A 15,446-nucleotide genomic window follows, 5' to 3' on the forward strand; every position below is an offset into this window, starting at 1 on the left:
TGTATTCATCTTTATAATGTGCTTCCTCACCTCCTCATGTATGTTCTTCAAATGTTTAACAAATTCTTCTGCTTTAGCACTACTTATCTCTCCTCTATCCAATTGCCACAATTCAGAAGCATTTTTGGGACTACTCTCATATACAATTTGGAATGGTGATTTACTAGTACTCCTATTGATAGAATTATTATATGAAAATTCTACTAGTGGTAAAATCATATCCCATCATTTTTGTTTTTCTCCAACCAAACATCTTAGCAAGTTTCCCAAACTCCTATTCATCACTTCTATTTGTCCATCAGTCTATGGATGATGTGATGAATTGAACTTCAAATCAATCTTTAACTTCTACAATATACGCCAAAAATATCCAACAAATTTGGTATCTCAATCTGAAACTCTACTCTTTGGAAAACCATGTAGTCTTATCACTTCTCTGAAAAACAACTCTTCCACATGAACATCATCACTAGTCTTCTTGCAAGGAATAAAATGTGACATCTTTGAAAACTTTTCAACCACCAAAAAAATAAAAAATAGAATTATGCCCTCATTGTATCCTTGATAATCCAGGAACAACATCCATGTTGACATCATCCCATGGCTTCTCTAGTATAGGTAATGGCTGATATAACCCTGTATTCTGCTTCACTCCTTTTGCCATTTGACATACTCTACAACTCTGTATAAAATTCTTCACATCTTGCTACAATTGTGGCAAGTAATAATTCTCAGGAACCAAAGAAATGGTCTTATCTTTGTCAAAATGTCAAACCAATCTTCCACTATGCTTCTACTTGATGAGATTATCTCTCATTGAATTTTTGGGAATGCACAATTGGCTTCCTTTGAACAATATATTGTCTTGGATCATGAAATCCAACCACTTTGTCTTGTCAAGTATAATAGGTTTTCTACAAGCCTTCCATTCTTCACCAAAATGAAGATCATCTAGATACAAAGTATTGAGTTCTATGAACCCAACCACCTCTATCTACATTTTTGTCAGCAAAAGTTGTCTTCTACTAAGAGCATCTACAACTTTGTTATGCTTCCCACTCCTATGTTTCAAAACAAATGTATAACTCTACAAAAAATCAACCCACTTCAAATGTCTTCGGTTTAATTTTCCTTGACTATTCAAATATTACAAAGCTTGATGATCAATATACAAAATAGACTCCTTAGGAAGAAGATAGTGTCTCCACTTCTTCAATGCTTGAACTATAGCATAAAATTCCTAATCATAAATTTAATATTTTCTTTTGGCATCATTTAACTTCTCACTAAAATAAGCAACATGTCTACCTTCTTGGCTCAAAATAACTCCTATTGCAGTACCAATAGCATTATAGTCTACTTGAAACACCTTGTTAAAATTAGGAAGTGCTAAAACAAGCTAATTAGTAACTTTCTATTTCAATAGATTAAAACTCTTATCTGCTCCCATAGTCCACTTAAATTCTTTCCTATCCCCTCTCATTTTTTTGGTCAGGGGTCCACAAATACTGTTAAAACCTCTTATGAACTTTCTATAAAAACTATCCAGTCCATTCAAAGATCTTTCCTCCATTTCACTCTTTGGAGTAGGCCATTCAAGGATAGCCTACACTATCTTTGGGTCCATTTTTAAACCTTCTGTTGAGACTACAAATTCCAAGTACACCAACTCCTTTACAAAACTGCACTTCTTTAGGTTTATGAACAACTTTTCTTCCCTCAACTTATCAAACACATTGCAAATATGGATCAAATGTTCCTCTAATGTCTTACTAAAGATCAAAATATCATCTAGGTAAAAACTAACAAACTTACCAAGAAACTCCTTCAGTACCTCATTCATGAGTTGCATGAAAGTTTTCAATGCATTGGTTAGCCCAAAAGGCATGACTAACCACTCACATAGTCCTTCTTTTTTCTTGAAAGAAGTCTTCCACTCATCACCTTATCTAATATAAATCTAATAGTACCCACTCTTCATATCTATCTTTGTGAACTACTCAACTCCACTCAAATAGTTCATAATATCATCCATCCTTGGCAATGAAAATCTATACTTAATTGTGATCTTGTTGATAGTACGAGAATCTTTGCACATCTCCATTCTTCATTGGTGTTAATATTGTTGGTTCAACACATGGACTCAGACTCTCTCAAATCAACCCCTTATGTAACACCTCATGAACTTGTCTATTCAACTCTTCACTTTCTACTGGTGTCATTTTTTGCACTACCTTACCAAATCCATCTAGTGACTGATCTTCCTCATTTAGGGTAATCCATCAGGAACATTATCTGATATAATATTAGAAAACTCTCTCAACATATCTACAACTTTTGGAGGTACCTCCTCTACTTCTTCTTTACTATCTTTTGGAATTATAGAAAAACACATATGCTCACACTTCATACCTTTAAGAAACTCTTTTCCATCAACAAAACATATTCTAGTAGCACTACATATCTTTTCTTCTTCCCCCTTCAACAAATTCAACTTATTTTTCACTCCATCCTTGGTTAGTGTGTAGGTATTTGCTCACCCATCATGTACAACATGCATGTCAAACTACCATGACCTACCTAGAAACATATGATATCACAAAGTACCTCATCCTAGTAGCTTCCAATCTTGAACTTCATTGAACATTTCTCATTGACCATGACCTTATGGTCATCTTGCACCCAAGCAATATGGTATGGATGCGGGTGTTTTTGTCTCTTCATTTTCAACTTTGTAACCATTATTTCTGACACAAGATTCTCAGTACTTCCACTATCAATGATCATATCAAAACACTTATTTTCACATTTGTGCCTTGTACAAAACAAGCTCCTTCTTTGATTAGGTTCATTCTCACCACTCAGTAGGACTCTTCTATTAACTAGGACCTCTCCTCTTTCAACATCTTCCAAATGTGAGGATTTGGCATCTTTATCAATATGTACAACTTTATCTTGACCTTCTGTTCTTCAATCTATCCTCCCTTGGCACTGGGAACATTCAAATTCTCTATGCCCTTCTCCATAGTGAAAAATTTCTCATGGAAGCCTCCTCTTCAAAATTCTTGTCCTCTACCTCTTCCTCTCTAATATCTATTGTTGTGGTCATGGAAACAATTCTCTAGTTTTGATTGCTACTTCCAACCTCATCCTTGTTCTTTTGATCATCATTATGACCTCTAGAATATTGTCCACCAGATCTTCCATCATGATCTCTTCCACTATTCTTGTTGTCAAACTTCTTGCTCAATTTTTCCTCAACTCTTAGGAAAAATTGGTATGCCTCTTCAATACTATTCATTCGAACCAAACACAACTCATCCTAAATACTTGGCCTTAACCCATTAAGATAATGGGCCATTTTCTCCTTATCAACTTCTCCATGGCCAGTTCTATTGAGAACTCGATAGAACTCTTTGGTATACTCTTGAACAATTTTCCCCCCTTGCTTCAACCCTTACATCTTCTTCAATAGATCAAGCTCATAATCCATGGGAATGAATTATCACTTCAGTTTACCTATCATCTGATCCTGTCTAGTGATTTTGTCCTTTCCCTTTTTATTTTGTTCCAACTGAACCTCTTGCCACTAGATCTTTGCATGTCCCTTCAATTTTGCATTCGCAAACTTGACCCTACTAGGATCCTTAATATCCTCATACTCAAAGTACTCCTCCAATTCATTGATCCAATCAATTAGCTCCTCTGGGTTAAGATTTTCCAAAAATGTGGGAACTTCAAACTTAGGTCATTTTCCAATCTTGGAGATGGCCTCAAAAAAGCCTCTCTTCCTCTAGGTTTAGAACTGCCTCTACTTCAACATTTTCTTCTACTTTTTCCTCATCCTTGCTTTCATCTCTTATGGAAAGATTTATTCCTCTAGAAATTTTTTCTTCCAATGCTTGCATTTGTCTTTGGAGGGCTCTGAAACCCTCAAGTGTAACACCTACAACTCTTTTGCTACACTCTCTTCATGGAGGCATTTTTGCACTTTCGCTAAAACCCTAGTGCAAACTGCCTCACAATCGATGATCTATGTACAAGCTCAACCCAAACCATGGTCCTAGTGTGAACTACCTCATAGTCGGTGATTTTTCCACACACTCAAGAACTCTAGCTCTGATACCACCAAATGAAGGGTGCTCCCCTTAATACCATAAATCCATAACAAAAAAAAGAAACAACAAAAAATGCGAGAAAAAAATATGGACATCTTATTATTTCTATAAATGTAAAATTATATAATTCACAAGTACATTAGGCTAACCCACATGGGCACCTTCATTAGAATAATCTGCAAGACTAAGCTATGAACTACTACCTAGAGTTGTCTTAGACAATGTTCATGCCTTCCTTAAATAGGCAATTTTATGCTGCCTAAGAAGGTTCTAGACAATGAAACTTAATACCTAGGGTTGACATACCCTAATAATACAAATAGAGTCAGCCAAATACATCTTTAACAATTATTTTTGAAATTTTGGGTAGCCCAACTTTGAAAGGCATAACTCTCAAACTGTTTCTTTGATTGACTATTATAACCACTTTTTAGAAATGTCATCTCTTGATCTACAGGCTTGGAATAGTGTAAGCACCCTTCTATTGAGTTTTTGCACCTCATATGGGCACTCTAAGGCCTCCAACGATGAGCCATAACATTTATCTCCTAAAATTTCCACTAAAAATATACAATAACTTCTCTGATACTTAAACTAGAGAAATGAGATTTTTATGGTAGGCTTATAATTCTAAAATGAACCTTCATGTAGAAAATGAAAACATTCTGAGCTAGTATGAAAAACTTACTAAAAATAGTAAGCTCCTAAAAATAGTAACCACCCTGTCTACTAGTCCTTATTAAAATAGAAAAGACTAAAAAGAAAATATTTTTGGGTGATGCAAGATTGCTCTTACACCCAAGATTCTCCCACATCAACATATAGAAGGTTAGAATCAAGATGAATCTTGTATTAATGACTCTCTATCTTTGGGATTTGAGTTTCAAATTTGTCAGTTGTAGAAGTTCAACACTCATCTACATATACATTGTTGTAGTTGGAGGGATTATTGAATTATTGGTGGCTTATTGAATATATATATATATCTCTTCCACTTAGTTGGGTTGCTTTAGTAATTAACCCATTTGGTTGGAGTTTAGGAATTACACTAGAGATTGTATCAATTCATATTTTACATGTTTTTCATGAACTCATATGTGGTGGGCAATTATTTCTTGATAGCAATGATAGAAACAAATTGTAGTTAGGTATAACTAATATTTTATTTGTGAATTGGGGTTGAACAATTAGTTTTGACCTTGTGAAGTTTCATTCACTTTCATTTATTGAAATAAATAGGGTTATCACTGATATGGTTGTACGACATATTGAATGAATATCATCATTCTGATCATACTCTTGGTCTACTGTGTGCTTGTGTGTTTGAGTTCTTAGTTCTTAGGTGAATTCTAGCCTAAGCCAAATTCTTACATAGTATTAGAGCTAAGGGAGATTCTCTACACATAGCCATTTGAGACCATTCATGCTTCAGCACCTCGACCCGAATCTAAAAGATCTATAGAAATTGGGAGCATCTAGAGCCAAATCTAACCTCACCATTGTATCTGGAGCATCAATTCAATGAAGATCGACTATAAATTTTCCTATGCTAGGTGAAAGTTGACCGTGAGGCAAATTTTTTTTGCAAATAAGAACCTAGAGGCTCCGATTTGCAGTTCAGGTATGGTCATCAATTGATCTATTAAATTCATTTTTCAAATCTGATTTATTTTATTCTGTGCAATAATTTTTTTGAATTTCTATTTTCGAGATTATTTTCAAAATTTTCTTTTGCAGAACTGGGCTGTCAAATCCTAGCTCTACAATTTCAAAATATTTTATTATTATTATTGCAGGGCTTATTATTTTATTCAGGGGGCAATATCATTTTTAAATTAGGCTTAACAATGGAGAGTCGTACATGAACCGGCTAGTGCACTAAGTAACTAGACTATATCCCACCAACTAGGACATATCCTTCACCGATCGGTGGTGAAGGCCTTCCCACATAACCCACAACCTCTTTGAATCCATGTCCAACATTGTTTAGTTTTAAACAATGAGCACCTTTTACCCACAAGCAATGTGGGATCTTATATTTTAATTCCCATGCCCGCTAAAGTTTTTTGGGCATGTATTTCCCAAATCTAGCAACTACGCATGATTCAAATCTAGGCAATCAATTTTTGGCCTGTGTTCATAGCATCGGCCCCCTCTACTTTCAACCTCCGGTGAACTGAAATAATTCCCAGTGACAATGTAATTATTCCAAAAATGATATAGTAGCAAACCCTCCACTCTGTTCATGACACATGGTCTACACAAGCTAACCTACTTGTCCCAGTCAGCATCTTAGTGGCCCCCTCCCTTGCCACATGGACTGCCACAGTGTCAATAGTGAGAGATCCACGTGGAAACATCTTCTAGCAATGTAGCACTTAGCTGTCAGACCAGTCAGCAGTACGAAAGTGCCACATCACAAAGTGACACATTAGCATACTTGCCTACATCATCATCTCAGTCAACTACCACATAATAGGGCACGATAGTTATTATTGTATGTTCATATAGTACAGATAGAGACATGTACCATCCATATTACCACATCAACAGGGGGCATTTTTTGTTGTTGATGTCATCATTTCTTTAGCTTAAAATTAACGACCATCTGATCATCATTCTAGGGCCAAATTGAACTGTTGCAATGGCAATATGACCATCAAATTTAACCCCACATTTTGCTGATGCAACCCCTCTCTAGATTGATTTTGGTTTTTGTAGTTCAAATTCAGGAGGCCATAACTTAGACATCCAAACTCCAAATTAGGTGCAATTTTTTTTGAAATTGGGTAGAATTTTCTAAATTTTTTAGTGGTGTAGCTCTTTCTAGTTTTGGTGCAAGGATTGTTCAAAAATTGCATCTTGTGGTGACTGTACCTACATAATCCTACATTTTACAACTTGAAATGCTTTGTATGGGCACATCTAGGGTCAAAAAGAGGTTCTATTTTTTTTTAAAGTGCATTACTTTTTATCTACTTTCTAGATTTGTAGTCAAATTGTAGGGTTGTGGGGACAAAACTACCACTTTCAGCAATAGGGTCTTTCTTTTCTTTGTATTGCTTTAGAATTGTAGCACATTGTAAAGTTTTAGAATTGTAATCCTTATAGAGGTTGTAATAAGAAAAATTAGAAGTCTATGAAGGAAAAAATTGGCAAGTGGTCCATTGTAATGGCACTACTAATAAAGTGCCAAAAGCATCTATTTTGGTGGGTTTCTTGATTTAGTGAAAAAGGGGGTGTGTTCTTGGTGTTGTGTTCTCTCTTTTCTGCACTTTTTTTCATTTTTCTGCATTATGGGCAATTTTAAGTTTCCTAAATTAACTCCTCATAACTATGATACGTGGTCAATCAAAATGTGGTGTCACTTAATGCATAATGGAGTTTCACAATATGTAGATGGTACTCTTCCTAGACTAGCAGGTGATAATGTATCAACAAGTGATATTTTAGCTTGGGTAGCAATGGATAGGAAAGCCCTAGGTGATATATTTTTGGGGTTTGATGACAAGATCATGTATCAAATCAAGAAGTTCTCTACATCCAAGGAAGCTTGGGATACCCTCGAAAACCTATATGGTAAAGTGTCTGAAGAGGATGTGTTCAAAATTGAAGATGAGCTTATCTCCTTAGATACTAAGTCATATGATTCAATACAGGATTTCATCATCAAGGTGTATGAACTAAGGACAAAACTTACTAATTGTGGGAGTTCTATCAAAGATGACTAACTGATCTATCTCATACATAACAAGTTGCCATCAAAGTATTCCACATTTGTCTCTTTTTTTAACACCTCTAAGACTACCTTAGGGTCTGCCTACAAGAAAGTCACTTTTGATGAATATGTTGATCTATTGGATACTGAAGAAAAGAAGTTGAAATCAATGGGAATTCTCAAATCACCTCAATCTAAAGCATTGGTGGCCAACAATGAGGGTTCTCAACATTCAGCTGGATAATCTTCAAATAAAGGAAAGGGTAAGAAGAAGCAGAAGAACAAATCTGAGGATATAGAAAAGACAACACCACAATCAAATTAACAAGGCAAGTCCTTGAATTTTAACAAGAAGGGGGACAACAATAAGAAGAAAAAGTATGCCTATTGCAAGAAATTGAGTCATGAAGAACATGAGTGTTATCTTAAAAAGATTGATGAGTTGACAACATCATGAACAGACATAATGTTCCATTGCCTAATACTTATAAGGAGAAAGGATCCTCTTCAGATTCAAAGGGCAAAAGGCAAGCACTCATGGAAAATTCAAATTCTTCAAAGGAATGGATATTTGACTCATGTGCCTCATATCATATGGGTTCTTTGAAGGAGGATTTTTCTTCAATGAAGCAATCTAAGGTACCACACATCTTTGTGGGAGATGATACAAAAATGGAAGTTGAAGGGAAAGGAAACGCGAAAATGGAAAATGGAGAGTTTCAAAATGTTCTCTATGTTCCATACCTAAATTCAAATCTCCTATCAATCTACCAAATCACTCACCTTGGAGATGGACATAGAGTTGAGTTCCTTCTAGACTCAGTAAAGGTGCACAGTCTTAAAGATGATTCCTTGGTTGTAGTGGGGAAAGTGAATCATAACAAGAGGTTATACTCTTTCTCTCATTTTGTGCCCAAGTCTCCTTCAAAAGGCCTTGTTATCTCAATCAAATTTAAACATGCAATTATGGCATGAGCGGTATGGTCATCTTGACTTCCACTATCTTCAACAACTTTGCACATAAAAAATGGTCAAAGGTCTACCTCAAATCAACTTTTCTAAGGATGAATGTTCAATAGATTCAGTGGATATGCATCTAGAGAGGAAGTTACAGAGAGGGAAGTCTTCAAGAGCACCAGGTGTTCTATAGATGGTTCACATGGTATTAGCAAGTCCTTTTGCATTCAGCCAAGGTCGCTACATACTGACTTTCATTGATGACTTTTCGAGATACACTTGGGTCTACTTTCTTCATAGTAAGAGTGAAGTGTTGGACAAGTTTCTAGACTTCAATACTTATGTAGAACAAAAATCCAGGAAAGCCATCAAATGCTTCGAATGGATAATGGAAGCATGTATATGAACATGAGACTTATGGACTTTCGCAGACTCAAGGGCATTGATCTTCAAACTCCATCAACATTTAGCCCACATAAGATAGATGTTGCAACATTGAGGATCCATAGTCTTAAGTCTATGGCAAGTTGCATGATACAAGCCAAGTCTCTAGATCTATCATTATAAGTCGAAGCAATCTCTAGTGTCACTAACATTCTTAATCATTCTCCTCATCTAGCCTTCGATGGAAAAACTCCTTTTGAGGCATGGTGTGGCAGAAAACCTATTGTGACACACTTTAGAGTCTTTGATTATCCTACATGGGAAAAGATATCTTCCAAGAGTTGCAAGGCATAGTCATCTTAGCCTTGTACTTCATTGGTTATGAAGACAGTGTGAAGGCATATAGACTATTAGATCCTGAGACACATCAGATATTGATGGAGAAGGATGTATACTTTGAGGAAAGTTCACCAAGCTTGTCCTCTACTCCTCTTCACACATCATATCATGTGGAAACTGATAGTGACACTAGTGATAGTGCTTCAATAGATTCAAACACGTGGAGTTCTATCAACAGTTACAGTGAGAGGTCACTACATCAATTTAGTCCACATGCATACATAGCCACAGTGATAGGCCTAGCACATCAGGGTACATTTAGTCTTGATGGTTTGCCTCCTCTTGTTGATGTAGAAGCACCTTCTTCAGTTGTCATGAGGGCTCCATTTGAATCGCTTGTCCATTCTCTACATGATTAATCGTCACAGGTTGAAGTGATTGTTGATACTTATGATCAACAGTTGCAGAAGGGTTCTTCATCAGTTGCAAAGATAGATAGTTCTTTGAGATAGGTTCTTTAACTAGTTGAGAAGGTTTCAGAGACATCACATATCCATGGGATTCTTTCCACACACACATTTTTACCCTTGGCATTGTTTCTTCCTAAGGGGAGGAACACCATTCTGCAGTCTTGGATCAGCTTCTTCATTAGATAAGTCACTATTTGGCAATCTTCTTTGGGGAGGGAGCTTATCCTATGTCTCTTCCTCTTCTCATTATTCTCTTATGTATATACAGGATGTATGTTATAATGGGGGGGGGGGGGGGTCTTGATTACTCCATCCATTCATGCATCCCTATTTATCTCTCTTTTTGGGGGAGGGTTTTTCCCATGAGGGTTTCCCTCTTTCTCCGCTTTATGAGAGATTGCATTTGCATTATGTACATGGGTACCTAACATGGCCTAGTAGCCAAGATCCATAATGCATTGCATTCTAGATTTTGTAAGCTTAAGGGCATTCCCCTAAGTTGCACTTAAGGGGGGGTGTTGGTGTAAATAAGTATTTACTTATTATACTTAAGTTTACTTAGGTCAATGCATTATTTTATTATTTATTTAGGTGAGACACTTAGGAGTTTGTGTACTCTCACAGAAGTACACAACTCTTATTATGCACATGGTGTCTACAACACAAGAGTTTGCATCATTCATTGAGTTTTCATGTTGACAGCATAGTTATTCACACTCCTAATTTATCACATGTTGTCTACACCACTAATTTTCATGCTACACCATTGTAGGCTTATCCTCACATCATCGCACTTAATTCCATGCTTAATGGAGGATAACCCATATCTAGTGGACATGTGCCTAATTGTATGAATTATCATGATGTTGAATTCTATGCATTCTAGAAGCTCTCTAGAGGCATTTATATATAGGCACTCCTAGTGTATTCTTTGATATGGTTGTATGGCATATTGAATGAATATCATCATTCTGATCATACTCTTGGTCTACTATGTGCTTGTATGTTTTTGTTCGTAGTTCTTGGGTGAATTCTAGCCTAAGAAAAATTCTTACATAGTGTAAGTGCTGGTTAATGCATAATATTTTGGTGAATAAGTATTGTGACAAACTATTCAATTCAGCATGTAATGTCCCCGCCCCTTAGGAAAAATTTACCTATAACAATTATTAGCAACATAGTCTATTAGTCATTAGTTCTACATATCCCTAACTATTCCTTCACTCAAGCTTCCTAACCCTCTGTGAAGACCCCCTGTGTTCCTTAGAATGATCCTTGGTTAGTTAACCATCATATTTGAAGGTCATCTCTAAAAGATCTATAGATTTCTTAACAAATCCACTACATTTCCTTTCTAAAGGATCATATTATATTGAATTATTCACTACATTTGAAATGGTCTACATTCATTACTATAACTATTTATTTCTACTTTAAATCCTACTTGTGGTCCTTACGAATTAATAAATTATAAATTACACGAACTAAGTAATAATAATATTATTCCATATTAAATATACTACCAATACTAAGTATTCCTTACTATTATGACTAAATAGTCCTACTCATATCATTCTTATGATATACACACTTGGTGACCATGGGTTATCTGGAATCCTTACTCCATATGGTAGTTACACTTCTTCCCAATGTTAATTCCCGACATGACAAGATGAACCCCCGTCAAAGCATACGAAAGATGACTTGACTATTTTTGTACTATCTAACCATTTCTCTTCCTCTTGTGGCTGGCCCCTACATAATGACATGGAATATATTTGAGTGTACGTGGATGGGTTTGCATATAACTGATTGCCTCCCTGATGACCGATCATGGTGTTGTAAGGAGGACAACTTGCATAATTGGCAATCTGTCTGATTTCCAAACTTCAAATGCTTGACCAAGTGGGAGTCAATTTATTTTCTTATTCCTAGTTTGCCTCCTTCCTTGATTAGATGTGTTCCCCTATTTATATGTGGGAATGGATATGAGTTGCAACCCATCGTTATTTGTAATGTTATATGTAGTCAATTTTCCTTAATATAGTGTGCTATTAGAGGTTTCATTATTACCTTTATTTACTTCATTTATTGATGAAGTAATGAATGTATTTAGGAGTTTATAATTTATATGCAAATATAATTGATTGTATTGAATAATTTTGTACAATTAGAAATAATCATATATTTTAAATGTAGTATTATTGGTACATTTAATAATTATATCTCATGACTACATATAATTATTATTTGATTTATCCTAATCTATTAAAAATATATATGGCATAATTGATGAAATATGAATTTCAGCCCATGACAGTTCACCCTTCCTGAATTTTCTTGTCTTCAAGCAAATATTTTACATTTAGTGCCTTATAATAGGTTCCTCCTATTTAATAGAGGAATGAGCTTTGTCTATTATCTCACAATGTTGCCACAAATTAATCACATATTATGTTCTTGTTCGTCAATCTTTGTTCTTTTCTTTGGACTTTCATCATCATTTCTTTCTTCAATTTCATTCATTTTCCTTATCTTACATAGGTTGTCATAACTCCAAGGTCCTTTGCATTTGAAACATAGATTCTTCTTTAATAGTTCCTCCCTCTCTTGACACTTGTGTCCCTTGTTCCACGGACCTTGACATATATAACATGGCCTTCCTTGATTATTTTTCTTTAATCTTTCACCTTCTTGGGAAATTTTATTTAGGAAGCTATTGGGTTTCTTATTTATCACATTAGACTTGACCTTTCTTGATTTTCTAATGGCTTCTTCTAGATTTTGGGGCTCAAACGGCTTCACTCATGCTTTAATGGATTATTTAAGTCTTTCTATGAATAAATGAGTGATTTGACTTGGAGATAGATTTGGAACCATTATAGAAAGATCTTGGAATTTATTTGCATATTCTTCTACTAACTCTAATTGTTTTAGGTGAGTTAGTTGTTGGAAGTACCACTCAGGATCCCTTAGATCAAACCTACTCATCAATATTTGAGTAAATTCACTATAGAAGGTAATTTTTTTGAGCCCTAAAGAAATTTGGTTGTAGTGGCACCATTTGTGGGTTGATCCTCTTAAATGAAGTATGGCAAACTTGATAGCACCTTTTTTGGTCATAGAACTATAGGATAGATATGCATCTAACTTTTGGACCAATGATTGAGCAGTTTCTTCTCTTGACCCATTAAAACATGGTAATTTTACCTTATTTACCTTATTCTGAAGGTCTTTATCTACATGATGTTTCTTTCAATTTTCCATGAGTTTAAATTCATAGTATTCTTTAAAAGGAATAAGCTGTCAAAGATTGGGATCCAAGGTAGCATACATATGTGCAATTTCTTCCACACTATTAGTGGTTGTTCCATTATGTGCAATAGGTTCTTCTCTCAGAATGAATGAAGGGAATGTTTCTCAAGGGATTGAACTTTATGAAGAGGGTTCATTTCCCTCAAAAGTAGAATGATGGTCCCTTTGTGAGTTAATTCTCTCATTTTATTATTATTACTACTTAGTTTTTGTATAGCTTCCAATAGTACCTTATTGGAGTTTCTAGTCCTTTCAAGTCTCTCATTAGTCTATTCAATAAATTTCCTTACTTCTTGTGCTAGTACCCTTGCCATCATTCTTTAAGATATGATGAATGCATGGGCTAACCAGTTTGATAGGGCGGCAAGATTATGCTTTGATACCACTGTAATGTCCCCACCCCTTAGGAAAAATTTACCTATAACAATTATTAGCAACTGAGTGTATTAGTCACTAGCTCTACACATCCTTAAGGATTCCTTCACTCAGGCTTCCTAACCCTCTGTGAGGATCCCCTATGTTCCAAAGAATGGTCTTCGATTATTTTTCCTTCTTTCTTGAAACTACCTTTCAAGTCAAGCTTCATAATCCTCTGTGAAGACCCCTGTGTTCCTCAAAACGATCCTCAGTTATTTAACCATCATATTTGAAGGTCATTTCTAAAAGATCTATAGATTTCTTAACAAATCCACTACCTTTCCTTTCTAAAAATTCATATTATATTGAATTATTCACTACATTTGAAATGGTTTACATTCATTACTATAACTATCTATTTCTACTTTAAATCCTACTTGTGGTCCTTATGAATTCATAAATTATAAAGTATACAAACTAAGTAATAATAATATTATTCCATATTAAAGATACCACCAATACTAAGTATTCATAAAAATTAAATATTCTCAAGTATGATTAAATATGACTAAATAGTCCTACTCATATTTTTCTTATGATATATGTACTTGCTGACCATGGGTGATGTGGAATCCTTACTCTATATGTAAATTACTCTTCTTCCCAATGTTCAATCTCGACGTGACAAGGTGAACTCTCCTTGATGCATACAAAAGATGACTTGATGGTCTTTGTACTATCTAATCGCTTCTCTTCCTCTCGTGGCTGGTCCCTACACAATGATGTGGAATATATTTGAGTGTACGTGGATGGGATTGCATATAATTGATTGCCTCCCTAATGACCAATCATGTTGTTGTAAGCAACCCAGCTTGGATACTTGACAATCTGCCTGATTTCCAAACTTCTTACACTTGACCAGGTGGTAGTCGATGTATTTTCTTCTTCCTAGCCCACCTCCTTCCTTGATTAGATGTATTCCCCTATTTATATGTGGGAATGAATATGTGTTGCAACCCATCATTATTATTAGTCCCTGCCTTTAAAGGCAGGGAACTAAAGTTTTCGATTGACCCCCCATGCAATTAATTTTTAGGAATTGAAAAATTCTAAGCTAAAGTTTAAAGTTCTTTTATTTAAAAAATAATTTCTTTGCACAAATTTCAATTTTGTTATTGGCTGATTCCAATTTACTTGGGGTTTTATTAATTTCTAAATTTAAAAAATTGTCTGAAATTCCTATAGAAACTTTTGGTCATTTCTCATGTCAGTGCAAAGTTTGTTGAAACTTCAAGTAGAATAGGACCGCAATCACTATAAACTTTGATATTTATTGACAGTCTCTACATCTTGTAGGAAAATTCTTCAATTGTTCCTATAGTTAATTGAGAGACTCACCATTACACCGCCTGCAAAACAAAATTAAAAGGCTTAATGTTTGAATATTTTCTCACAATCTAGATTCCACCCTTTCTCTGTGTGAATGTCACATTTCACGGCCATGTAAATCATGGTCTACAACTTTGTAAAGATGGGGATGACATGCTAGCAATGTCCTTATGTCCTCACTGAACTTTGACTTGCAGGGCCTTTGGTACACTTTTCTTAAAAATGAAAGATCATCACAGACATCAATCTAGGCCTGTATATTTCTCCTACTTTTTGAGGTCCTATCCAAGGTCTACAATCTCCACCAATGTGACTAACAAAAAACAACCATGATATAATAGTTTATTGATACACATTCAGAAACAAAACTACCATGTTCTTATTTATGACTTTTGATGA

Source organism: Cupressus sempervirens, chromosome 10, assembly GCF_028749045.1.
Source record: "Cupressus sempervirens isolate cs-2001-9-10 chromosome 10, ASM2874904v1, whole genome shotgun sequence".
Taxonomy (NCBI): domain Eukaryota; kingdom Viridiplantae; phylum Streptophyta; class Pinopsida; order Cupressales; family Cupressaceae; genus Cupressus; species Cupressus sempervirens.